This window comes from Rhinopithecus roxellana, chromosome 1 (genome assembly GCF_007565055.1).
Source record: "Rhinopithecus roxellana isolate Shanxi Qingling chromosome 1, ASM756505v1, whole genome shotgun sequence".
In the NCBI taxonomy this organism is placed as follows: Eukaryota; Metazoa; Chordata; class Mammalia; order Primates; family Cercopithecidae; genus Rhinopithecus; species Rhinopithecus roxellana.
The window spans coordinates 176090265-176118208 of NC_044549.1; the positions used below are offsets into that span (position 1 = coordinate 176090265).

Consider the following 27944-nt stretch of genomic DNA (forward strand, 5'->3'; position numbering starts at 1 on the left):
AATTAGCTGCAGCTCCATGAGTGTCTAATGAGCCATTTGTCAGTCTTTTGGTGAAATAAACTACTCTATCTTAATTCTCCACTCTTGCAGTAAATAAATAAAAGTTATGAAACATCCGGGCACCAATAAAATATAATTTATTTCATAGGGCATGACAGAACTCTTTACATATCTAAAATGAACATGTTATTTACAAATGACTTGTGGTACTCATATAAACCATGGATCTGTGTGCTAACTGCTTTCATTATGGGGGTACGCATTTTTTTTCCTGATTGTTTAATCATTTAAACATATCATTACTCCTAAAGACATGTGAGTTAAAGTGACTCCTCTTGGTGCGATTAACCCATAAGGCCAAAAAGAACCTCAGAAATGAGCTCTTCTGCCGCTGAAGACATTAAGAATTTACTGGAAAGGACAATACAATAATTTTCATTTGGGAACCTCTCAGCTCTCTGCTGATTATCTTCCTGCCCTCATTTATTTTTGGGAACCCCAACCTCTAAAAAGTTTTTAAACATTACATCAATCAAACAGAACAAAGTTGTAAGCTTCTTGTACTTGTATTTCATGCTAGGTAGAAAGTTATAATCCCCATACTGATTTAAAATGCATGTGAAATGAGAAGTATCATTCAAATGAAAGCCCAGATATTTAAAAAGTAGTAATTAGTTATTTTAAACAGAAGAATCATACACACAACTGTTTTTCAGAATAACGTATACCAGTATTTCTGAAGTGTCATCCCAGAACCAGCAGCACCAGCCATCACATGAGAGCTTGTCAGAAATGCAGACTCTTGAGTCCCACCCACCTACTTAACCAGAAACTGTGAGAGGCGACCAAGAATCTATGTTTTAACATTCCCTAAAAGTGATTCTGATATACAGTAGGGTTTGTGAACCACTGATATATACTGATAAGACTAATCGAAGCAAAAACAAAACATTATAGAACATTTATTAATTCCTCATGTATGTATAGAATCTCAAAGAAAGCAAGTGGCTTTCTTTCAGTTTTGGATAACTTCCAACCGATGCCATTAATCTCATTTTCAACTCCACCCATCTGATTTTCTATTACTTTTCCCCCATTTCTTTTTCTCAGTTTTAATACACATTTTTCTCTACCCATTTTGCAAGGTAATGATAGAATTTGTAGGTAAATTCCATGTTACTTAGCCTGTGATTTTCTGTTCCTAATAACCAAATATCTCAGTCTAGAATTTAGAGATTCTAGTGTTTGGTGGTATTTTGTTTCAGTTTCAATTTCAAACTTATTTCAAAGCTATTCGTAAAAAGTACACTCAGGATGAAGAGAACAGGTTTCTTTTGGTGCCATCCAGGTGAATCTTTGATGAAGCAGGCAGGTATCTCTGGTAGGAATGGGTCATATACTCCATAATGGCTAATAAAGGATTATTTTAATTTACTGTGCAGCCTTTATGATTAACTGCTATGGCCAGTAGATTGACCCCATGAATGAAATGGAGTCTAAAGTGGAAATTGGCTAGAGAAATCAGAAAAAAGGGAGCCAGGAGAATTGTATGAGAGGTAAATTAAAGCCAGTGATAATTATAGGCAGTTTTGTTTAAAAGGCATTTCTTAATCCCTTACTACTCAGAGTATAGTGCAAAGACCAGCAACACTGCATCACTTGGAAACTTGGTGGAAATGCAGAATCCCAGGTCCCGTATCAGGGTTGCCCAATGACAATTCACATTTTACCAAGATGCCCAGGAGATTTGCATGCACACCAAAAATGAAGAATCGCTTGCTTAATGTATTAGCAGGCAGTGGATTTGGTCAAAGAATGATAGTGAAGGCATATATTAAAGCAATGTCGTACTTTTACATGAAGAGTTCCATGGGGCTGTGATAGTTCCACAGTGGTTTTCAGCAAATACACAATGCTATTGCAATTATAGGAGTAATTATTTGTTCAATTTAACTTATTTTGGAATAAATTATGAAACTATTAAATTTGATGAATGATCTTTAAATTTTACTTGTTTCTTCCCAAGAATTTAAAGTCCAAGATGATACTGTAAGTATGAAAGGGGTTCCATCTAAGGGATAACTTTTATTGTTGTTGTAGAGACAGGGACTCGCTCTGTCATCCAGGCTGTAGTGCAGTGATGTGATCATAACTCACTGCAGCCTCCAACTCCTGGACTCAAGGGATCCTCCCACGTTAGCTTCCCAAGTAGCAAGAATTACAGGGATGTGTCTCCACACCTGACTAATTCTGTTGTTGTTTTTTAGAGATGAGGTCTTACTGTGTTGCCCAGCCTGATCTCAAGTGTTAGGATTATAGACATGAGCCTCTACACTTGTCCCAAGGAATAATTTAGATTTAAATCTAAACTCAAAAAATTCCGAGCTCAGACTTTCTTTGATTTTTTTTTAAGTGATAGAAAGTGTAGGGATTTTTATGTTTTTAAAACTCAGTTGCTTCATCTCAGGAAATTAAGAAAGCGAGGCATGGTTTTTGTTTTGTTTTGTTTTGTTTTGTTTTTGAGACAGAGTCTAGCTCTGTCTCCTAGGCTGGAGAGCAGTGGCGCGATCTTGGCTCTCTGCAACCTCTGACTCCTGCCTCAGCCTCCCGAGTAGCTGGGATTACAGGCATGTGCCACAACGCCCAGCTAATTTTTGTACTTTTAGTAGAGACAGGGTTTCACCATGTTGACCAGGATGGTCTCTATCTCCTGACCTCGTGATCTGCCCACTTCGGCCTCCCAAAGTGCTGGGATTACAGGTGTGAGCCACTGTGCCCTGCCAAGGCATGTTTATTTTTACTCTTCCCTCCTGCTATGTCAGAAGAAAAATTTAGACTTAAATTTTAGGTAGCTTGTCAATTTTTTATTTAATTTGGACCTGAGAAAAATTGCTGTAATTAATTCTCAGTTATCCATATTGAGAGGAAACAAGAACAGTTTTAAAGGTGACTATTGAAATAAGTGACGGAGTCATGAGGAGCGTTTCAAAAGACTAGATTATTTTGAATTAAGACAGAGGAAACCAAATTTACTTATCTATCATCATTAAACAAATGGTTTGAGTTGCTTGATCTCAGACACCCTGATAGCATCATTATGAGTTAGACAAAACAAATACTATTCCCTGAGACATCAAGAAGCTGAGTAACAGATCCAATTGAGGGATCTACATCTGAAACCTTTATCTTCTGACTCTTGGGCCAAGTACCACCCTCTTGAAAAGCAATCTGTGTAAACCAAAGAAACAGAACTTTAAGTGGTAAAACATACGTGTAAAAGTATATAACTTAAATAAAGGTAAATTTTAATTGGTGTTAAATTACATACAATGTCAGCTAACACAGTAATTGGCAGGCCATTCTGTAGAACACAATAGAAAGTCCATAGATTCAAGTATATTATAAAAATTAGTTTATACTAATAGTGAACAGCTATTGAATCTGGTCTCCATGCTTATGTGCGTGTTAATATTACAAAGGTGACTTCAAATTTGTATAGAAGGATAGAATAGTCAGTAAATAGTGTTGACATAATTTATTATCTATATGAGACAATAGATAATAAGTCTGTTATCCGTACCCCACTCCATATGCTGAAATTAATTCCATATAATGTAAGAATTAAAGGTGCAAAGAAAACTGCTTTTAAAAGCTAGAAAAAAATGTAGCTATATATTAATGTATTCTTGGGTATGGCTGGGCCTTTCTATGTGTGATTTCAATGCAAGAAACCCATTAAGGAGATGTTGATGGGTTTTACTGAATAAAAATGTTAAATATATCATGGGAAACCATTATCAATTGAAGGACAAATAAATTAGGAAAAGTGTTTACAAGTGTATGGCAAAGAATTAATATCCTTAGTATATTAAAATTTCTTACAAATAAATAGGAAAAGGATTAGTAACTGAAGAGAAAAATGGGCAGGTGGTACAGACAGTTTTAGATGTATGTATATGTACATGCTCATAAGTATTCGAAAAAAATTTGTAATCAAAGCCATGCTAATTAAAGCAAGGGTATGTCATATTTGCTTATTAGATTTAGCAAAGGTGAAGCCAAAATAATTCAGTATACCCCATGTTTGGAAGATTTCATGGAAAGGATCAATTTCACAGTTTGTTTCAAAATTCATAAAGCTATGTATAAATTTTACCATCCAGTTTTATTATTGGGAATTTATTAAAAGCAAATAATTAATGATATACAGAGTTTTGCTTTAAAGATTTTTTGGCAATAGTATTTATTATACTGAAAAATTCTATAAATTTAAATGCCTAAAAATAGAGGAATAATTTAATAGATAATAGTATATACATATAAGGGAAAACTGCATCCACTTTAAATGACTCTTCAGTGCTTAATATTTGTTCACATAGAAAAAAGATAATATGCATGTTATGGTCATATTTTTATTATAAAGTAAATGTGTTTATATATTATATGTGCATAGAAGTAAAATTGGAAAAGCATAAGCCAGAATAATTTCTGGACAATGAGATTAGAGGTATCTTTTTTTCTTCCTTTTGCTTATGCTTTTGTTTTCTAGCTTTCCTGAGACATATACAGATTACTTTTGGAATAAAGAAAAATTTATTTTAATAGTCAGCCTTGATAGTAGCTAATACGTAAAAGAGTAGGTGTAACCAATTTAAGTTGTAGATTAAATATTTTCCTTTAATTTGGCACCTAATACATACTGCACTAACTAGAAATACAGCTCGAAGAGTTCATCTTGGTATATAGAAAAAATTAGCCCTGTAAATAAGAGACGTGTGATTCTGTAATAAGAGACATGTGTAGCAATGGAGTGGACATATGTCAGAATAAGAATGGTCATATATGCTTCCGGATAGTCAGGAGGTGGTTCAAGCAAGGAGAGATTATTGAGCAAGGTTTTGAAAAAGTTCTCCAAATCTGTGTAAGAAGGCAGAGCATTTCTGACAAGTATAAAATGACTCTGTAGTCTACAATTAGGATAGACTAAAATGTGACCTGCATATGAGCAAGTGACCAAAGATAAGTCTCAGCAGATAGTCAGGATTTTAGATACCACACAAAGGGATTCATTAGGTGAGCAGTGCATGACAGAATTGGCCATATTTATATCTTAGAAAGATATCTGTGGCAGCAGAATGGGCCTAAATAAGATGGCAGCAGGGAGACTAGTTAGAAAGCTGATGGAGCGTCTATTAAGAAATGATAAGGTCAGTAGCAGTAGAGTTGGAGTCGGGAGGATAACTACAAGGCAGCGAATGCTGTATTGAAGATAGGAAGAGGGAGGGCTTAAGGACTAGGAGTAGTTACTACTATGAAAGAAGATAGAAGTTGGGGTGATAGAGAGGTAAAATGATGGGTTCTGTGTCAGAAGAATTAAGTTTGAGTGTATTGTTAGTTCATACTGCAATTTTTAGCTTGAATATTTGTTTTGCAATTATTTTTAATGTTTTATTAATATATTCCCAGCTACTTCTCATCATTTAAATGTAGTAGCCTAAAAGTATTACTGTATTTAAATATCATTTATTAGAAGGTACTATAGAACAGTGATTAAGAATGTGAGTCATCCTCCCTAGAATTGAATCCCAACTCTACCCCTTACTCTGTGTGACCTCACAAAAGTAACTGGCATCTCCAGGCTTCAATTTCTCATCTGCAAGATGAGGGAAATACCTTTCAAGAATTCAGAATTTAATAGAGCTACGTGTAAAGTGCTCAACATAGTAATCACTCAAATAAGTGTTAGCTATTGTTATTTAGTATAACAAGACATCGTTTTATAGGAAAATATAGTTTTATGCAGAAAATATTTACTTGCATATTTTTCTAAAAATAAAATTACAGTGGAGTAATTATGCAAAATTGAGGGACTTCTATAAATATTAATGTGACATTTTCAGAAAGTTGCAAGTTGCAGAAGCCAGTGGCTGTTGTTCAGAAGTTTATCGATAAGGAGATGACCCAGTGGTGACTAAGAAAGTACCAGAGACATGGGTTACTGATAGAAGATTTCTAGATACCACCACTGGACACACAGCTGTACTTATTTTATAAATGTATGTGAATAGATAAAATTCCTTAGATCACTGGGAAGGAAGCTAGTCCTCCCCACCCCATCACTGACTCTAGACTTCATTATGGTGACATATCCCTCTTAATAATCCCTCTGCTCTTTCAGCTGCCCTTGGAAGAATTTGGAAACTCCAAGGGACAACACTTGTAAGTCAGTTTCCTAACATGAAGCAATAGATGCTTTTGTTAAGTTACAGTGACAACCCTTGGCTATATTTTCCATTTACCAGACATGTACTTCCTCCATAAGCTTACTCTAAATCAGGTATTCGTATAGTATAGAGGCCAGTGAAATCTTACATCTCACTCAGAGGCCCTGTATGTGCCCAGCCCTTCAGCCACGGCTGCACCCCAGCACTGCTGCTGCCACCTCCCTGCCTGGGGTAGCAGCTGGAATTATATGTGAGCCTACTTCATGGGGAATTTCAAACTCCTGACTGTCTGAAGGCCAGCCCCACTAGCCCAATGTGGTTATACCACAGGAACATAGACTACTTTTTTATTGTCTCTCAATGTGAACTTCTCAAACTGAACGTTTGCAGGCAAGACGTGGGTAACTGGTTATGCCTTCATGTTGTGACCCATTCCCAGTGTAGAGGGGACCCAAACATGAAATGGAAACACAGAACTCTTTCTGTCTCCCTCTTGTGTGGCTTTACCCCCCAGTACCCGTCACTTCCATCTGGGGAGCTCTGGGCTGCCTTAAGGGTTTGTAAACACAGTGGGAACTGTTTACCATTCTTCCAGCTTCGAAGAAAAACTGGCAAATTTGCCTACTGCTAGCAACTATATCAAAGCTTTATCTTTTAAAAATTAATTAATTAGCTAATTAAGCAAACTTACAGTGCTGTATTTCTCACATTAACATTAATTCCATTTCAAAATGTAAACTTCATTTTTCTTAATTGATCTTTTTAATCTTCTACTGCAAGGTATGTGTTTATCCTAGCATTAATTTTAGAAACCGACCAATATCTTTACTTCTCTTTTTCCTTAAAATGATCGCCTCACTAATAATTAAAAGTATTATCTTCTCAACTTTCTTGAGTAAATTCACTGCAAATGTCATGCAAAAATACTATAGGCGGCCGGGCACGGTGGCTTAAGCCTGTAATCCCAGCACTTTGGGAGGCCGAGACGGGTGGATCACGAGGTCAGGAGATCGAGACCATCCTGGCTAACACCGTGAAACCCCGTCTTTACTAAAAAAATACAAAAAAACAAAAAAAACTAGCCGGGCGAGGTGGCGGGCGCATGTAGTCCCAGCTACTCGGGAGGCTGAGGCAGGAGAATGGCGTAAACCTGGGAGGCGGAGCTTGCAGTGAGCTGAGATCCGGCCACTGCACTCCAGCCTGGGTGATAGAGCGAGACTCCGTCTCAAAAAAAAAAAAAAAAAAAAAAAAAAAAAATACTATAGGCAGTAAATTTTTTGCTATTTGGCATGTGTATGTACATATGTACACATATATCCTTTCCAATACTGTATTTATAGATTTCTATGTATCAATATATGAAGATTAGTTTCTCTCGTTACTGACCATAGGAATATGTGGGGCAATATAGATGACCAGCAATTACTGGTCAAGTAAAATTTCTTCAGTTAGTTTGTTTAGACACACATGTCACTAAGTGGTTTTTCAGAGAAAGATTAGCTTGATGGGTCATCAGATAAGTTATTTGACATTTGTCCCCAGTCAGACCGGATGCCACATGAAAAATTTACTCAGGCAAGAGGCTCCTAGGAATAAACAGTTCTCTAGTGTTGCTCACAGGGGACTTGGCAAGGTGAGCGGAACTTCAACTTGTCACGGATGCGCTGTTCTGACAAACATAAGTAGATGCTAATGGCTAAATCGTGACAGAATAAAGTCCCACAACCATATGGCTAATTGCCACAACAATATCTTCAGTGTTATTAATCAAGTTTTCATAGTGTGCCATGATAATTGGAATAATTAGAAACAGCATAGGCATTGCTTGTCTTTACCACACATTTTGCAGACAGGGACCTCAGACAACCACAATTGCACTTTCAGTACTGTGTTGTTTAGTGCTATCTTTTCTTCAAAAATAATTTGGTTAATTAATGAATTAACTGCTTGCCACCAGTGTATTTTGTGCTAGCTTCTATAGAAGCAGGAATATCTAAATGAGACCGTCAAACCCTCGGTGAGTCTGTTTAAATAGGCAGTATTCCTTTAAGGCAGGGATAGAAATCTGCCCATCTTGGATCTTATAGTTTGAAAGATGAATTCATTGTATACTAATTTAGATGATGGACATTCATTTTTTGGTCATATAATTCCTCTTTTTTGGTCATATAGTTCCTCTTTTAGCTAATTTAGTTAAGAAAATGAGGAATTAGAAAGCAGTTGAATAAATTACAAGATATAAGTATTTGCATAATTTGTTTCAGGCCGGTACTACATACTAGTGTTCCCAAAATGAATTATTTGGAACATCTCTTTCAATTATGAATGAAGTAAATATTACCATCTTTGATATCACAATTGAAACTTATTTATTTTCCTGTTGCTAATGTTAAAATATACTCACTTCCATATCTATTCTTTCACCTTAGTAGTGAAATGAGAATTTATTTGTGCTTGGCACAGTGCTCCAATGAAGAGGGCTTCTTGGGCTGTTTTGCTTTGTGAGGAGTTGGCCAGTGAGGAAAGAGAAGATTGATGATAACCAGCACCTTGGAGGTGCAGAGTACTCAGGCAAAAAGATGAAGGGAAGTAGCTGCTGGAGGTGTCCATTGTTAAACAGCTTCTATAATTATTTTTCAGTATATAAGTAGTTATAGTTTTGAATTCTTTGCCATCTCAATTCTTATTTTCCTTGCCCTTTTCTGTCCTATTGCATTCCTTAACTAATGACAAGTCATCTTACATGGTTCTAAAGTTTTAAATTCGTTGGCATCTTCAGTTAAAAGCATCCCCGAAATTCTCAAAATAAAAATAACTAATCACAAATACTATTTTATTAAAACTTCAGGATTGCCTTAACAATAAATTATTGCTTCAGTGACCCCTGAACTCTACAAAATTTAAAATCACTGTGTTATTCAGTTTCTTTTATTTAATTGAGTCTTCTTTTTTTCTATCTTCTTTGGCCTCTCTGTGGATAGGAGTGAGAGGCGTAGAGTAGAGATTATATTGGGAAAATTTGAAATTGGCAATAAGAAAGCAAGAAAATTCAATTATTTCATTTAGTCCCCTTAATTGATAATTATTTATTCACTCTGGATAAAAAGATGTAGGCTTTCTACTTTCTCCACTTTCTTTTTACTATTCATTAGGTAGAGGCTATACAGTGGGGAAAAAATCAAACTATCCATTTTGGTACTCGTTAACAGTTATTATAAAAATATGGTGTAGAGGAAAATTTTAAACCAGTATCTCAGATGAGCTTTGGATTATATAGAGATGTTATTTATTAACGTTCTGCTGTAAAGCAAATAAAATTGTGGTTCACACCTGTAATCCCAGCACTTTGGAAGGCCGAGGCGGGTAGATCACGAGGTCAGGACATCGAGACCATCCTGGCTAACATGGTGAAACTCCGTCTCCAGTAAAAATACAAAAAATTAGCCAGGCATGGTGGCGGGTGCCTGTAGTCCCAGCTACTTGGGAGGCTGAGGCAGGAGAATGGCGTGAACCCGGGAGGTGGAGCTTTCAGTGAGCCAAGACTGTGCCACTGCACTCCAGCCTGGGCGACAGAGCAAGACTCTGTCTCAATAATAATAATAATAACAATAATAATAAAAATCATATTCTTTATTTAAACTTCAGGTTTATCTTTTATGTTAAGCAGGATGCTTTTGATTACAAGCTTCAGAATATCTTGCCTCAAACTAGCTAAGTCTGGATGTACTGTGACACAAGAGGCTCAATTAAGGATCCAAGATTTTCCCCATATCTCCACTGTGCTAATTTCATCATCAGTTTCTTAACATATTCTCTTGTAATCACAAAGTGACTGACAATGGTTTTGGAGCTATAGGCTTTCTTGTTCTAGCCAAACAGGTGAGAGAGAATAAAACCTTTCACCAAGTAACAACGTAACAGAGTTTCTTTTAGTCCAATTGGGCCAAATTACATCATGTGCCTACCCCAGACCTAGATATTTTCTACTGTTTGCCTTAAACTAATTGGTGTCTACCTTTAGAGCAGTAATTCTTAAGATTTGGTCCCTGGAGCAGCAATTTTAGAATCCCCTGGGAGCTCATTAGAAATATAAATTACCAGGCTCCACCCCAGGCCCACTAAATCAGAAACTCTGCAGGCAGGTCCCAGTCATCTTAAAAAAAAAAAAAAAAAAAAAAATCGGCCAAGTGCGATGGCTCACGCCTGTAATCCCAGCATTTTGGGAGGCCGAGACGGGCGGATCACAAGGTCAGGAGATCGAGACCATCCTGGCTAATACGGTGAAGCCCCGTCTACTAAAAATACAAAGAAATTAACCGGGCGTGGTGGCGGGGTCCTGTAGTCCCAGCTACTCAGGAGACTGAGACAGGAGAATGGCCTGAACCCGGGAGGCGGAGCTTGCAGTGAGCGGAGATCGTGCCACTGCACTCCAGCCTGGGCGACAAGAGCGAGACTCCACCTCAAAAAAAAAATCTTCTCAGATAATTTTGGTGCAAGCTGTGTTTGAGAACCACTGACCACAGAATGCCATTGACTTTTTTCTGAATAATGTTGGGGACATATACATAGATTAACTACACCTAGTTAGTTTAGGAAGGAATAATAAGGCCAGACTGGGTTCTTAGTAGGCAATCTGTACTTTAAAATTAAAATGATTATATACATTAAAAGGATTAAATATATTAAATATATCTTGTGCAAAGTTGTTTATATGTGATGCATTACACATCATTTGTCACGAAGCTCAAACATACCAAATTTCTTTCTTGTTAAGTCAAATGTGGCAGACAGTACTATTTACTCACCTAATATCACTGATGCTTTCTTCTTTACTAAAATAGATTTGGAGTTTGTTGGGTTGTGATTTTGTTTTGGATTTTTATCTTTTTTTTAATTTTTTTCTCAGTGATGCTACATTTAGCTTCAGGATTACATTGTGACACAATTTTGGCCAATTATTTAATTCCAGGTTGCTGGGGATTTATGTCAAACATTTGCTTTCTTGACATGGGTGCCACTCTTTCTTCTTTATCATTTTCTCTTTGTTATGATGGCTGGAGATGTAGCAGGTATTTTACAACTTTGAATGAATGTCAAAGAGAGTTGCAGAGACCTCACCATGACCTCTTTTAACTTTAGCAATCATATACTTCAGACTTCTGATTGATTACAGGAAACAAACTTTATATGTAAGATACGGTTTAGTTGTTTTCTTATTTGCAGCCAAATGCAATCCCAGTTAAATAACATGGTGTAACTGTTTTCCTAAATGGAGAAACATGCAGGTTTCCAGTTTCTACATTCTTTCCTTTGTTTTCTAGACCACACTTTTTGCTCATCTAAAATATTACAAAGTATATGGCATAGTGTTTAGCTCACATTCTTTAGGCTTGCATCTCTCTTTTCCATATCTTACTAGCTATCTTTGGCTTCTCTGACCTACAGTTTTCTCAAACCTAAAATTAATAAAATTTTAATGTTACTGTTTTAATAATAATATACTAGGGGATTAGATATGTCACTAGAAATACACTGTTAACCCCATTCCTGATACATTATAAGCCCTGAGAAATGGTGGCTATATGCATTGACATTCAGTGAGAATGGAAGTGACCTAATAATGTTCAGCAGCATAGGAAGAAGGTCATAGAAAACAAGGAAAGAAGCCAGCATGAGCTTTATTTTGTTGGAATACTTACTTGGGCATTATAAAACTCATAGAAGTTCACTGTGCCAACATAAGACCTCCAGTAATTATGAAAATATACTTTGTTTCCTCTGTCTAGATGACACCTCAACTTTAAGGGAATTCATCACTTAAATTCTCAAACATAATAGCTGAAACCCACCCTGAGTAATTTGATATTCTGTAAAATTCAAGGTGGATTCTATATACGCTCCTTAAAACATAGATCATTGTTTCGATTCTTAACTTTAGAAGGAAGGAACCATGCCTGTTTAGTTTGTGTTCTACGATATTTAAAGCAGATAAGTGTGCAAGTGGGTATTAATGATACTTTTTGTGGTTAAAAAGTAAAGCAATTATCACCAAGGAAATTTTTTAAAATGTTTTTTAGTCTGGATGTTGTGGCTCTGCTGAGTGGAGTCAGAGATGGGCCTTTCTCGTTATGGTGTAGAGTCATTGATTGCACTGCTGCCTTGACCACCAGAAAGATCTAGGAAGACAGGAGATGATTTAGGGCAAAAGCTCCCAGCATTATGGAAGTAGCAATGCAAAGATGTCACCTATAAAATATACATATTGTGATCTACACATTTATATATCCTGTTAATAATAATTTTCTATACTCCAAAGTAACAGTCATTTGATTCTTACCTTTTATTTTTTGACAGAGAAAAACTTACCAAGTGCTCCATCTTAAGACTTCCCTTGTTACTTAGGGGCAGATAAGACCATAACTTGTTAAGATATGTTTAGTAATACCAGCCCATTAAAATAATCAAATTAATATTTACCATTTTCAAGAAGCTCTTATAAGAAGTAATTGCTTTTCTTACCTTTGGGTATATATAACCCGATTTTAAGACTTAGACCAAATTTAAATCTCTGTCATCCTATTTTGATTAAAAGGGTGTACATGATTTATTTTATACATATTTTACTATTATTTCTGAGCTGATTGGCTTATTGTACCTTATATGTAGATTCCCCCCCTAAAAAAATTGAGTATAATGTTTAATATGCAAAGTTAGACAGTCCGATCACTTTGGAAAGAATAAAAAAGTCCTCAACTTCAGTTACCTTGCTGAATCCTTTTGATACAATTCTGTGGAAATATGAAAATGGCTTATCTAGAAATTATATCTAAAGTTGACTTACCAATATTTTAATGTTTAGATTTAACTAGGTCTTGAAGTGAAAGACTAGATCCCACAATCCTTAGAATGAGAAAGGTGTATTTCCTCTTGTGAATGAGATTATATTTAAGAAGAGTTAGGCTTTCTTTGAAGGCATCATTAAGAAACAGAAAAAGTCTTCAGTTTTCTGGTAGGTTTTAATCCTGACCCCACCATTTTCATATCTCTGTAATGTTGGTCAAGTTACTAAGCCATCTTCACGCAACTGCTTCAGCTGTAAAATGGGAATATAATAATTAACTCACAGAACTGATAAGTGTAAAAGAAAATGACTTACATAAGATATCCACAGCAAGTATCTTCATTTAATGTAATTCCCTTAGGAATCAGCAAAGTCTGTATATACATGGTCTAATAATTAACATCAATTTGAATTTCTAAAGATGATTTAGATGATAAGTAGAAAAGATTCCTCTAACCTTCAGGTGGCTCGTAAAATCAGTATCCTTTATGGAACAGGTAGTATCTGTCTCTACTCTGCAGTTATTCCTTGACATCCTTACCTCCAGCTACTGACTCTCGTGGTCATATTTCCAGTAACCACACCACCTTAAGAACCTTCATTTTAAACATGCTACTCTCTGACTTGTCACCTTAATCCTTTCACTCTTATCTCCAACCCCTGCTTGACTTCTAATTCATTTACTCCACTGCTTTTTCATTGTCATTTACTCCACTAATGTCCTCATTTCCCCAGCTTGTTCCATGCGTTATCATTTTAATTACTCCCTTGAATTTATCCTCTCAATACCCTTGCCCATTCTCCCTCTGTTATTTGCTTAGAAAACCCCAAACGCTACTCATGCTTGTAAGTGAACAGCCAAAAGTAACAGGAGAAAAATACAACCATACTTACTGAACTCACTTTCTCTAGCTTCAAACGGACCTTAGCATTGTCTAGCAACCCTACTATATTTCCTCTCTTCTTAAATGTCTAACACTTCTCTCCAAACAGTGCCCTTCCTCACTTGCTCCCCTTCCCACCATGCTATGCCCTTGCTACTTGTTTCACTGAGAATAGAACTTCCTCAGTATTCCCACAAGCAGATCTTACAGCTTCCTGCATATCTCTGCTCCCTTCCAAGACTCACCCTTATCCCTCTGCTTAAGCACTGGGTCTTGCTATCTCCTACTCAAAAGAATTTGTTCCTGCAGTTATATCCATTTCTTACTACATAATTTTCTCATCTCAATTGTATTTTTAGTTGTATTAAACATTTATTGGTTATTTGGGGGAATTGGATGCATCAACACTGTATTACAGCTGAGCCACTAATCTTGTAGCTTTATTAACCATCATTAACTGGTTTGTTCTTATGATGCTGCTGAGGAATCAGCTGTTTCTGCAGAGGTTCAAGGGAAAGACCTTTTAAGAAGTGAGCAAGTCTTTTTCTGTATGTGTACAAAAACTTTATTCACTCTGCTAACTTTTTCAACATTTAAATTGTTTACAAGATTAGTAGTAATTGGGTTTGCTTTGTTTTGAACCCTAAAGTTTTTTTAACTGGCTATGTGAAATACATTGCTGGGCTTCTTCCCTCTTAAGTTTGTTCTTGGCCATTGTCTTCAATATCCTCATGCAGCAGCTCCAGCATTACCTGACACCACCTGCGCCTGTACTGTATTATTTGTAGCATATGAACATGCTGTAATTTCTCTCATCTGAAGGAATAAGAAACACACGTTAAAACACCCCAATTTGACCACACATCCTCCCTCCAGCTGTTTTCCATTTCTTACTACCCTTTAGTGCAAAACTCCCTACAAGAAAGGTAGAGGGACAGCAAAATTTCCAGTTCTTCAAATTCCACTCTCTCTTAAATCCACTACTCTCAGCCTGTCATCCCCCAACACCTTGCCCCACTCCACCTAACCACATTCATTGCATGTTACTATATGCAGTGGTCAATTTTTATTTCATTACTCAGCCTTTTATATTTGAAACCATTGATTTCTTCCTCTTTCGTGATGTATTCTTTCTACTTCATTTCCTGAAGACCTCCATTCTAATTTTCCCCCTACTTCCACTGGCTGTTTCTTCTTAATCTCCTTTATTAATTCATTTTTCTCTTCCTGGCTGCTAAATGTTGGCATGTCCCAGGACTCAGTTCTCAGACCTTTTCTTTTCTCTATTTCCCTAAGTGATCTGACATAGTCCTATGGCTTTTTAGTATAATCCCTAAGCCCACGACTCTCAAAGGTATATCTACCTATGCTTTTCTAAGATCTAAAGTCACATATCCAACTGCCTAATTAAGACTTGCAGATCCACAAGATTGTGTTGACTTAAAGTGACCAAAACTACATTCTTGATTTTCTTCTAAAAACTGCTGTTTCCCGTTTTCTCCCATCTGTAAATAAAATGACATCAGCATCCACTTACTTACCCACCTGAAACTTAAGAATCATCTGGATTCCTTTATTTCCCTCTCCTCTCCTGTAAATTAACAAGTCACACTGACTCTATCTTCAAAATATATCCAGAATACCCCCACTTGGTACCAGTTCCACCAGGCCACTTCACTCTAGTCCAGGCCTGTCTGTTACCTAACTATTACAGATGTTCCCTGACTAGTCTTCCTGTTTCCATCCTAGCCTCCTTACAGTCTCTTTTCCGTAAAGCAGCAAGATTGGCCCATTTAAAATAGAAATAGAATTATAACAGTTTCTTGCTCAAACCCTCCAAGAGCGTACCATAGCACTTGTAACAGTATCCAGAAATTCTTCCTTGCCTCTAAGGCCCTGTGTGGCCCCTGGCCACCTCTCCAACCTCATTTTCCAAACCCCTGCCTAATCACACTGGTCTTTGATGTTCCTTAAACGTGTCAAGCTGTTCCTGCCATGGAGCCTTTGTACTTCTGTCTCCTTCTTTAACATCTCTACCCACCCATGTCAAGATGTTCCCATGGCTTGTTCCCTCACTTTGTTTATGATTCACTATCCCCTTACCTATTTTATTTTTCTTAATAGCATTTATGATTTATTAAGTATTTCTTTATTAACATTCTGGCTCCCCCACTACAATATAAGCTCCAGGAAGGCAGAGACTTTATTTTGTTCATTGCTATGTTCCCAGCACCCTGAACAGCACCTGGCATAGATATATTCTTAATAAACATTTGGGAATTTAAGTTATCTCATGTAAACAGTCATTGGGTATTTAATGAGAATCTCCATTATATAGAGTATTTCTAATAAGAGGAGGAACATTAGAGAGGTAGAAGAAGACCTGGACAAATGTATATTATCACAGGGGCCAGGGATGAAGAGAGTTGTCATATATTGTGTATTATCAACCAAGACAAATGTTATTGAATCTAAGATAAGGAGTGCAAAAGATTAAAGACTTGATTGTTGGAAAGTAAGTGGAGATGAAGAAGGAGTTGACAGTTTGACCTAAACAGTGATTAGAGGGGCTGGAGTTGGGAGTTGGAAAGATGGTAAGGAGATGCAGGTAAAGTCAGGAAGAGCCTTGCCATTTCGGTTAGGAGTTTAAACTCTGTCCTCAGGGCTGTAGCAAGTCACTAAAGGGTTGTAAACAAGGGTATCCCAGGATCACATTCTAATTGCAGAGACACATTCAGGATGTAGTATGAAGAGGAGACTGAAGACAGGCCAGACTAGAAGACAGAAGGGCAATGCAGTCAAATAGGCCAAATGACAGTGACCTGGACTAGAAAGAGAATGGGGAGGAAAGGGAGGGATCAGAAAGCTTAAAACCATGGACTGACAGTTATTGGATAGGGACAAGGATGTCAGTTGAGATTGAGGAGACAGGAGTTGAGCAGTAGATTCAGATTTTTGCTTTGTCAGCTGAAAGTACAACAGGAGAAGATTTGAAAGGATAGCATGATTTCACCATTGGATATTTTGAGTGTCAAGTGCTTGTAGGGCATCCAGGTTATAATGTCCAGTGCCCAAGCAGCTACACATACTAATCTGAAAATCACAGGGAATATATCTAATTTGAAGAGGAGATTTAGCAGATAAGTGGTTAAGCAAGGGGAACTCATCTCCAACCTTCAAGACAGAAGGTGGAAAAGATGGGCCTGGGTGCTGGTAATTTTCTAGGTGAGATGATAGGAAGATGGAGAGTTCTGTCTGAAGACTGCTGAGTAAGAACCATGGCCACATGTTGAGAATGATGGTGGGAAATGGCAGGTTGGGAGGTTTGAGGCTATCAGAGAAAAACTGAAATAGGCATTAAAGAAAGTGGAGTGAAATGAGGATAGCTAGAGAGAATGCTTTGAGAGAGATGGTTGAGGGCAACCACTGAGATTGGGAACTAGCAGAGTTTATACTAGGAGCACTCGTATTTAAGAGATTACCCTGAGCACCTGTTAGTTAACTTCATGTGGGTGCTAAGGACAGTTAGTTTCCTGCAGGTTTGGAGTTTTGCCTCATAGATGTTAACAGCTGGATTGTGGGGAAAGGAAATTGAGTGTTTCAAGTAATAGACCATAGACTTTTAACCGGTCAGAGAAGAAAATGGAGACAGGAGGAAGGGCCTGGTAGATGGGGAGGAAGTTAAGGAGATTGAGGAACTAGGGCTTGTAATACAGGATAATATAGGGTAACTGCGAGGGATGTAGCTGAGAATTGTGAGGGCTGCCATGTTTTGTTCATATCTCTGTTCCCAGTGCGGCTGAGTTGTTGCCTGTAAATGAAAAGTTTTAGGGAGTTTGAGGAGCAGCAATATGTAGTGGAAATAGCCTGCTAATATTCTTAGATCTTAGATCACATATTTAGGAAGTGAAACCAAGGAGCTGGGGACTGTGAGACCAAGGAAAGCTGCAGGGGGGAGTTAATGTGGGAAAAGCATTGGACTAGGGTCTAGAGACCTGCCTTCTGGAGCCACTTCAGTTAATTTAACTATCTCCTTTTATGTTAATAAATCTAAATATACTTTGTAACTCACTTTCCAAAATTGAGTTTACGATCACTTTTCTGACGTTTTGAAAGTTGTTAGAATTCTTATTTTTTTAATCCTCCATAAAATCAAGGGTATTATTTTTTTGTTTATGTTTCCACCAATAGTTACTGATGAAAAATAAAACTTACCACCAAGTTCCCATAAAATTAAGGTGACTGAAAATTGCCTATTTAAAAATACCAATTTAAGGTCACTTGGCACCTTAAGGTAAAACATATACATACATAGCTTATTTATTTGTACCTGAACATCAGAGCTAAATATCACCTTTTATTTATATCCAGAGTAGTACTATGTAAACATGTTTGTTATATAAACCCATTTATGTTGATGGATGATGTAATGAAGACTTAGAACAATAATTCTGAAATGATCAAGTTATCACCACAGATACTACAAAGGACCTAAGTGAGTTGTCTCCCATAATTAATAAACTTTCGTTGTAGCATCAGAAGTCTATGCCATCCTGTGGCTCCACAGGAGAGATGCCATTCAGTGACATGAGGTGGTGCTTGCAGAAATGTTTGTCCATTCCAGTGTCAGGCAAACTCGTAGAGTCGGGAAGTATCTCTGTAGTACCTTCCTCTAACTCCTTTTTTTTCTCTTTCCTCACTGTTACCCACCACACATTTCCCTTTTAAAACTGTTTCCTCATCCTTTAACTTAATAATGTTATAAACAATTTATACCAAAGCATTTGTACCAAATAACCAATAGATGTAATTCTAGTATTGGTGGATCCACATTGATGGATCCATTATCCATAAAGAATTCATAAATCCAAAATCCATAAAGAATTTCACAATTCATAAGGAATTTTATGGATTATATGTAGTGTTTTGGGTTTTTGAGTTGATGAAGCTTTGTGAGTATAACTTTCTTTCTGGGTCTCCACTATTTATTTCTGAAGACTTCATCTCATGTCAAAGGAAATAACCTACTTTATTAAAAATAATGGAAGCTAGCAACTCAGCACCACAAATTTTTGAGCGGCTTCATGACATAAGGAAGAAGTCAGGTGATTAGAAGTGAGTCCCAGTTCTGCCACTGTCTCACTGATGACCGGACAAATCACTTTTCCTCATTTGCCCATTTGTCAGTGGCCTGCTAGATGATTCAAGATGGACAATCTATGGCAAGTTAGGTCAGTAGGAAGACAGTACAACACACTGACCGATTATTATGGAAATGGATGGAGAGCAATTCTTGGTGATAGTTGTAAAATCAACTATCTCATCACTCCCAGAAATCTCTAGTGTGCTGACAAAGACAGGTTTTTTTGTGTGTGTTGTTTGTTTTTTGTTTTTAATACAGAGACAGGGTCTTTCTCTGTCACCCAGGCTGGAGTGCAGTGGCCTGTTCATGGCTCACTGTAACCTCAACCTCCCAGGCTCAAGCGATCCTCCCACTTCAGCCTCCCAAGTACCTGGGACTATAGGTGTATACCACCATGCTTGGCTAATTTTTAACATTTTTGTAGATACAGTGTCTCACTGTGTTACCCAGGCTGGTTTCAAACTCCAGGCCTTAAGCTATCCCCCTGCCTTGGCCTCTCAAAAGTGCTGGAATTACAGGTGTTAGCCACCATGCCTGGCAAGAAATCGAGGGTTTTTAAAGTCACATCCAACTCTAGCATATCATAATTTCAACTAGATTGTATAAAGACAGCTAAGAACAATTAATCAACATATACATATTGAACATTCATTATATGCCAGGCACTGTTCTAGCACTGATTTTATAATAATGGGGAAAAAACCACATACAACAACACACAGAAAAATTCATGCCCTATCGAACTTGCTGTTATAATGGGGGACATAGACAGTAAATACAGGAACATGAAATATAGTTTATGTTAGGTGGTAATAAGTACCATGAAAAAAATAAATAGGGAAGGGATCTAAGGAGTACAGTTTTTAATGTGGAGGTCAGAGAAGGCCTCACTGAGCTTGTAACATTTGAGCAAAGTCCTAAAATAGCTATGGGAACAAACCATGTATTTTTCTGGGGAGAAAACCTCCAAGCAGATGGCATTGCAAGTACAAAGGTCCTGAAGTAGAACTATGACTGACATGCTCAAACGAGCGAGGCTGAAGCAGTACTGTAGCAGGACTGTAGGAAATGAGGTCAAAGGATACAACTAGGTTGAGTAGGATCTTGAAAGCCATTTTAAGGACATAGATTTTTTATTCTGAGATGATAAGCCATTAGAGAAGTTTGAGCAGAGACATAATGTCTCCTGACTTATCCTTTGAAGGGATCACTCTGGAATCAGTGATTACAATGGACAAGAGCAGAAAGGAAATTAGTTAAGAAGCTACTTAAATAACTATCATTTTTTTTCACTAGAAGTAAATTTCAACTAGCAAATAAGCTTCATGAGGACAGAGATTTTTGTCTGTTTTGATTACTGCCATAATATAACAGTAGTTGGTATTAGGCCATCCAATTTATTCAGTTAAATAAAAGATAAATTTTTAAATTTAAATAAATGATTGGTTAATCAAGGTGAAAGATAATGGTGTTATCAATAATGTTGGTATCAAGATGAGAGATCAGGATGGTATCAGTATAGTTGGTGAAAGATGGTTAGATTCTGAACATATTTTGAAGGTACAACAGGATTTGCTGATGAATTAAATGTAGGGTATGAGAGAAAGGGAAATCAAGGAAGATTCCAAGATTTTTGGCTCCTGAGCAACTAGAGGGTTGATTGCTGTCTCCTAAGTTAGGAAAGATAGTGAGAGGAACAAGAGTTTGGCATTGGACATTTTCAGTTTCAGATGACTCTTTAATATCTAAGTATAGCCTGGGTGGCCTGGCTCATGCCAGCAATCCCAGCACTTTAGTAGGCCAAGGTGGGTGGGTTACTTGAGCCCAGGAGTTCGAGCCCAACCTGGGCAAAATAGTGAGACTCCATCTTTACAAAAAATAAATTTTAAAATTAGCAGGGTGTGGTGGTGCACACCTGTGGTCCCAGCTACTCAGGAGGCTAAGGCAGGGGAGAATTGCTTCATCTTGAGAGGTTGAGGCTGCAGTAAGCCATGATTGTGCAACTACATTCTAGCCTGGGCAACAGAGTGAGACCTGGTCTCAAAAAATAAATAAATAAATAAATAAATAAATAATAAAAAATTCAAGTACAGAGGTTCTGGTTCCAAGTAGGATGGAGCAAGCACATTTTACTCTTTTCATCTGACTAAATGCAACTAAAAAGCTTATCAGAGTGAATGGAACAGCCATCTGAGGACTGAATAGTAAGTAATAGCATGTACATTGAAGAAGACCAGAATGGAATACCACCAAATTGGCAGGAAGTTTGCTGTTTCTTCCCTCTTCAATGTTCCTCGTCTGGATGGAACACAGTTTTGCTCTCTTTGATTAGTTATTTCAGGTTCTATCTTTATCTGTATTTTGAATATGAGAACAAATTTTATGCTGGATTCTATACGGTATTTGTGTGTGTGTGTGGTACCTGTTTATATTTCTATTAGACAATCTTCTTTTCCTCCTTATATTCTACGTTTTTAGTGCTCTATGAGATGAGTACAGTCATAGAGAATTTATCTACTTCACCATTTTTTCTTCTCACTTGACTTTAATACTATATTAATAGAGGTTTTTAGAAAAATTCTGTATTTACCATTTTTGTTTGTGATTACTTAGCATTCAAGGTTTATGTGATTCAATTTTCCTGTATATGCCATATTTTTTAAGTCAAGCTTATCGAAATATAGTTTGGCAAACACATACATTTGTACTATAGTCAATACATAAAAGCTGTTCCTGCACTTTAAAATTTTAATTATGTTCCTTTGTAGTCATTCCCTCAATCCCTGGTAATCATTGATCTGTCAGTCTCTTATATAGTTTTGCCATTTCCAGAATATCATGTAAGTATATATAGCCTTTTTTTTTTTTTGAGACGGAGTCTTGCTCTGTCGCCTAATCTGGAGTGCAGTGGCCGGATCTCCGCTCACTGCAAGCTCCGCCTCCCGGATTTACGCCATTCTCCTGCCTCAGCCTCCCGAGTAGCTGGGACTACAGGCACCCGCCACCTCGTCCGGCTAGTTTTTTTGTATTTTTTAGTAGAGACGGGGTTTCACCGTGTTAGTCAGGATGGTCTCGATCTCCTGATCTCGTGATCCGCCCGTCTCAGCCTCCCAAAGTGCTGGGATTAGAGGCTTGAGCCACCGCGCCTGGCCAAGTATATGTAGCCTTTTAATTCCAGTTTCTTCCACTTAGCATAATACATTTAAGGTTCATCCATATTGTTGGTCTATCAGTAGTTCATTTTTTTTTTTTTTTTATTACTGAGTACTCTTCCAGTGTCTGGATATACCACAATTTGTTTATTCTTTTACCAGTTGGAGGATATTTGGGTTTTTTCAGTTTAGAGCAATTATGAATAAAACCATTACAAATCTACATATGCAGGTGTTTGTGTAAACATACTTGTCTTGGATAAATACCAAGGAGACAGATCACTGGGTTGTTTGATAAATATATGTTCAACTTTATAGGAAATGGCAAAATTATTTTCAAACTGCTCTCCAAAATGGCTCTACTATTTTGTATTACCATCAGCAATTTATGAGAGTTTCAATTACTTTGTATCCTTGGTCACCACTTGGTTTTGGTTTTGTCATTTCTGAAACAACCTTTCTGATGGATATGTAGTAGTATCTCATTGCGATTTTTTGCATTTTCCTAATAATCACATTGAGCATCTTTTTGTATGTTTATTTGCTATTCATACCACTTCTTTGATGAGGTGTCTTATATCTTGTCCATTTTTTTAAATGGGGATATTATTATGATCAAGTTATTAGAGATCTTTGTATATTCAAGAAATGTCTTTTTGCATGTATGTATTTTGTAAATATTTTCTCCTAATGTGTTGCTTGTATTTTCATTTTCTCTTTTCTTTTTCTTTTTTTGAGATGGAGTCTCACTCTGTTGTCCAGGATAGGGCACAGTGGTGCAATCTAGGCTGACTGCAACCTCTGTCTCCTGGGTTCAAGTGATTCTTCTGCCTAAGCCTCCCCAGTATCTGGGATTGCAGACGCCCACCACTACACCTGGCTAATTTTTTGTAGATTTTTAGTAGAGACGAGGCTTCAGCATGTTGGCCAGGCTGGTTTTGAACTCTTGACCTCAAATGATCAGCCTGCCACAGCCTCCCAAAGTGCTAGGATGCATGTGTGAGCCACCACACCGAGCCTATTTTCATTTTCTTAATGGTATCTCTGAAAGATAAGTTTGTAATTTTTAATAAAATTCGATGTATTAGTTTTTATTATTAGAGTTTTCTGTGTCCTAAAAAATCTTTACCTATCAGTGTCACAAGATTTTCTTCTACCTATTTTCAAGGCATTTTACAATTGTTGCCCTTAGGCCTGTTATCCATTTTGAGTTAATTGTTGTATATAACGTAAAATATAAGTACAAGGTTCATTGTTTTGTAGTGGATGTGCAGTTATTCCATCATTTGTGAAAAAGACCATCCATTTGCCATTGAATTTCCTTGACATCTTTAGCAAGAATCAATTGACCATAAATGTTTGTCTTCCAAACTTTGTTCTGTCAATCTGGGCATCTTTTATAATACGAACACTATGTTGTCTTGAATTAAAAGACTTTTGTAGTAATTCTGTACATCACATAGTATGAGTCCTCCAACTTTCTCTTTTTAAAATTGTTTTGAGTATTTTTAGTCCTTTGCTCTTCAATTCACATTTTAGAACCAGCCTGTTCATTTTTCCAGAAATTAAGGATTTTAATTAAGATTGCATTGAATCTATAAAATCAATTTTAGGAAAGTATAAATCGTAACAATATTGATTATTCTGGTCAGTAAACATGGTATAACTTTCTATTTAGGGCTCTGTGATTGTCATCTTTTTTATGGTTTTCAGCATATAGCTATTACATTTATTTTTTATATTCATCCCTAAATATTTTACATTTTTTATATTCATCCCTAAAGATGCTGTTTCTTTTCATTTCAATTTCTAGTTATTTGTTTCTAGTATATAAAAATACAGCTGATCATGGTATATTGACCTTGCATCCTGTTTCTTTTCTAAACTCACTCGTTTAAATAGTGTTTTGTTTTTGTAGAGTTATTTGGGATTTTGTAGACAATTATGTCATCTGCACTTACAGACAGTGTTATTTCTCCCTTTCCAGTCTCTATGCTTATTATATATGGTTTGAATTTATTTGCTAATATTTTGTGAAGAATGTTTGTGCTTATATTCATGGTGAATATTTGTCTACAGTTTTCTCATAATGTCTTTGTTAGGTTTTTGAATGCTGGTAATGCTGACCTCACTATATGAGTCTGCATCTCATATCTTCATAAAGAGTTTGTGATAAACTGGTATTATTTCCTTCCTTTTTGGTTGTGGGTTGGTCTGTTTTTCCCATTTCTTCACATAATTTGTGATTTTTTAAATTGAATTCTGTAAATTTTGAATGTTATATAATTCAACTTAATCTGAATTTGTAGTCTTTCTTTAAAGAAATGTTGAGTTTACTTTTGGCAGGCTGTTAAACTACTTGAGATTTTTTATTTGATATTTTTGATACTTGTTTTTAAACTTTTTAAAAGTTCTGTTCTAATGTATCTTATACCCAAGGGCCAATTTAACCCTGCTCCCAAGGCATGATGGTGCTTGTGGGGGTTCTACTGAATTTTTCATGGGTATACTAACCTCTCTTCAGTTCTGACTGTTCAGAATATGAATATTTCCCAGCATTATGAAACCTCGGAGATTTTTTCCATTGCTGTGTAGTAGTTTGTTTTCTGGTATTTCTTCTTTGCTTGGCCTTCTAGAAGTTTACCCTTCATATACACAACTTAGTATTTATCAAACACCTAAGGACACCCCTTGTGTAGATTTCTGGAGATTATTCTCTGCATAGCTTCCTCCTTTAAAGGTAACAATGTCCTGCACACTTTCCTCAGTCTTAATTCTGTGTCTTTTAAACTTAGTAAGAGCAATGCATTCTGCTTTGGGTTTCTCCTTCCTGCTCTGTGGTTTCAAAAGTACATCCAGTAAAAAGCCAGTGATCACAAGTTTCGTCTGGGGTTTTTCCCCCTTATGTCAGGAATCACAGTGCTGTGCTGCTTATCTCCTAGTGTCTGCATGTTTATATATTTTGTCCAGTTTTCTAGCTGTTTATAGTATGAGAGCAGTACAGATATACCCAGTTACTCCATCATGGTCCGAAGGGGAAGTCAGGTCTATTTTTAAAAAAAAAAATAAAGTCAACACTATTCTATTACAGGGAAATCACTCCTAACGCAAAGGAAACAGAAACAGATTGAAAACAAAACAATTTGCAGAGGCATAGCAGGAAAAGCAAACAGAAATGAAGGTATTTATAATGATATTCATATCAGACAAAGTGAATTTAAAGCAAATCACATTGAATGAGATAAATTAGAACAATTTGTAGTTAAGAAGTTTACAATTCACAATGAAGATCTTTATTTAATCATTGTACCTCCCCCTCTCCCAAATAACAGCAGAATTTATATAACATAACAGCTACAAGAAATATAAGGAGAAATACATAGGTATGCAATAGTAGTAAGCTACTTGTACCTCTCCTAATTCATGGTAAATCAAGCAGACTCACTGTAGAGTATAGAGAAACTAGTTACTCACCTTTAATCAGTTAGATATAATTGGTGTATATGAAACTCTCTATACTGTAAACAGAGAGTGAAATTACTGTATCCATAGAATATTTATTTTAAAAGTATCTATACAAAAATATTCAGTAAATTTTACATAGTAGAAATAGTATAGTTCACATTTTTTACAACAAAATATGAAATTAATCATAAAAGTAGAAAACAACCCCCAAGGAATAATTAGCACAGAAAATCATAAAACTCTCTTTACTCTTGTACTAAAAGGAAATCAAAACCGAAATTACAAAATTCCTAGAAAATAACGATAAAGTATATTAATCAGAACCTATTGGTTTTTACTAAAACAGTGCTCTTAGAAATTCTCAGCCTTGTACTCTTAAGCTACTAAACAAAAAGGAATAAAAGTATGTGAATTAAATATTCATCTCAAGTAATAAAAATAACAGCAAAATAAATGAAGGAGTTAAAAGAAAAAGCAGTTGTGCTTTAATAGCGAAACATAAATGACAAAAAAATGCATTGATAAGTGTTTCCTTTTGCAAAAAATAAATTATAAAAATTTTACATAGTTCATTTACATCGTTTAAAATAATATACAGGACTGAGCCTAGTGGCATACACCTGTAATCTTATCACTTTGGGAGGCTTGAGGCCAGGAGTTTGAGACCAACCTGGGCAACATGGTATCTCTACAAAAAATGTTTTTTAAAGTAACTGAGCATGGTGACACACGCCTGTACTCCCAGCTACTCAGGAGCCTGAGGCCAGAGGATTGCTTGAGCCTAGGAGTTCAAGGCTGTAGTGAGCTGTGATTGGGCCACTGCACTCCAGCCTGGACAACAGAATGAGATCTTGTCTCTAAAAATAGATAAAATTATAGAAAACTATGAAAGCATAAATTAAATAAATTACAAAATAATTTTTCAAACATATACATTTAAGTATAGCCAGGAATACTTCCTATCTTAGTTGGTTTGTGAGCAGATTAATTTATGTTCCGGAATGAACCCACTGTTAAATGTATTATAAAGATACCATAATAATAACAGTTTGGATTTGTTGCATAGTTAGACAGATTCATAGGTAAAAGAAAATAGAGATTCTGAAACAGACCCCCAATACATATAGACATTTAATACTATGGTAAAGGTAGAATTTCAATTCATTAGGGAAACAATGGATTATTCAGTAATACAGTTTTGAGAGCTAACTAGCTGTTTGGTAAATCATGAACCTATATCTCTATTTTGCACCAAAATGAATACCAGATGAATCAATAATATAAATAAAACTGGAGTAAAATGATGAGTGTTGTTATTAGGTGGGGAGTTCACAAGCCCATAAACTATGAAGAAAAGTTTTGGTAAATATGACATTATAATAAAATTTCTTTCTGGGAAAAGAGACCTCCCTGTAGCCAAAGAGAGATAGAAAAGTTAGGAGTCACTAAAACTTCCTTGGTTCTTGGCAGCGTCCTGGCCCAACACTATATCCTCTTATACGCTCTTAAAGTAGTGGTTCTCAAACTTGAGCTTGCGTCAGAATCACCCAGAGGGCTTGTTAAAATACAGATGACTGAGCTTTGCCTAGAGTTTCTGATTTAGGTATGAGTGAGCAGGGTTCAAGAATTTGCAGTTTGAACAAATTTTCATGTGATGCTGATGCTGCTTGTTTAGAGACCACACTTTGAAAACCACTGCTTTACAATTTTCCCGAATTCTCCTTCTTTTGTGTTAAATAACTCAGTACCATTCTTTGCAATCAAAGATCCTAAATTAAACTAAAGTGTCAAGGTAACATGAAGTAAGCAGTTTGCTTCCAAGATATATTTACACTAACAAAGACCTGTATAAAGATAATCAATGCAGCATCACATGTAATAACAAAGGAACCTAAATGTCCCCAAAATAAAAGGACTATTTAAGTTATTATACATCCACTTATGGAATACTATACAACCATAATAAAGAACAAGTTATTTATTTCTATATATGTTGATTTGGAACGATCTTCGTTTTAGCAATCATTGTTAAATTTAAAAATACATGCTCCTATTTATGCTTTTAAGAGGTAAACACCTGCATAAAAATATCTGTATGTTATATAAGAGCATTGGCTACCCTTGGGAAGGTAAGTTTACTGTTGAGGAGGGGATTTGTGTTGTGAAGGAAAATTGCTTCTTATCGTATGTCCTGTTATACTTTTAAGTTATTTTTCACCATTTGCAAAAACAAAC

The 27944-nt window shown here is 36.3% G+C and overlaps 1 protein-coding gene and 1 pseudogene across 8 annotated transcripts in view; one reads left to right on the plus strand and one right to left on the minus strand.

Moving 5' to 3' along the window:
* TBC1D5 (TBC1 domain family member 5) overlaps window positions 1–27944 on the plus strand; it is a 578111-nt gene that overhangs the window by 382700 nt on the left and 167467 nt on the right. The gene's annotated exons all lie outside the window — the stretch shown is intronic.
* On the minus strand, window positions 14362–25270 carry LOC115898144 (annotated as a pseudogene).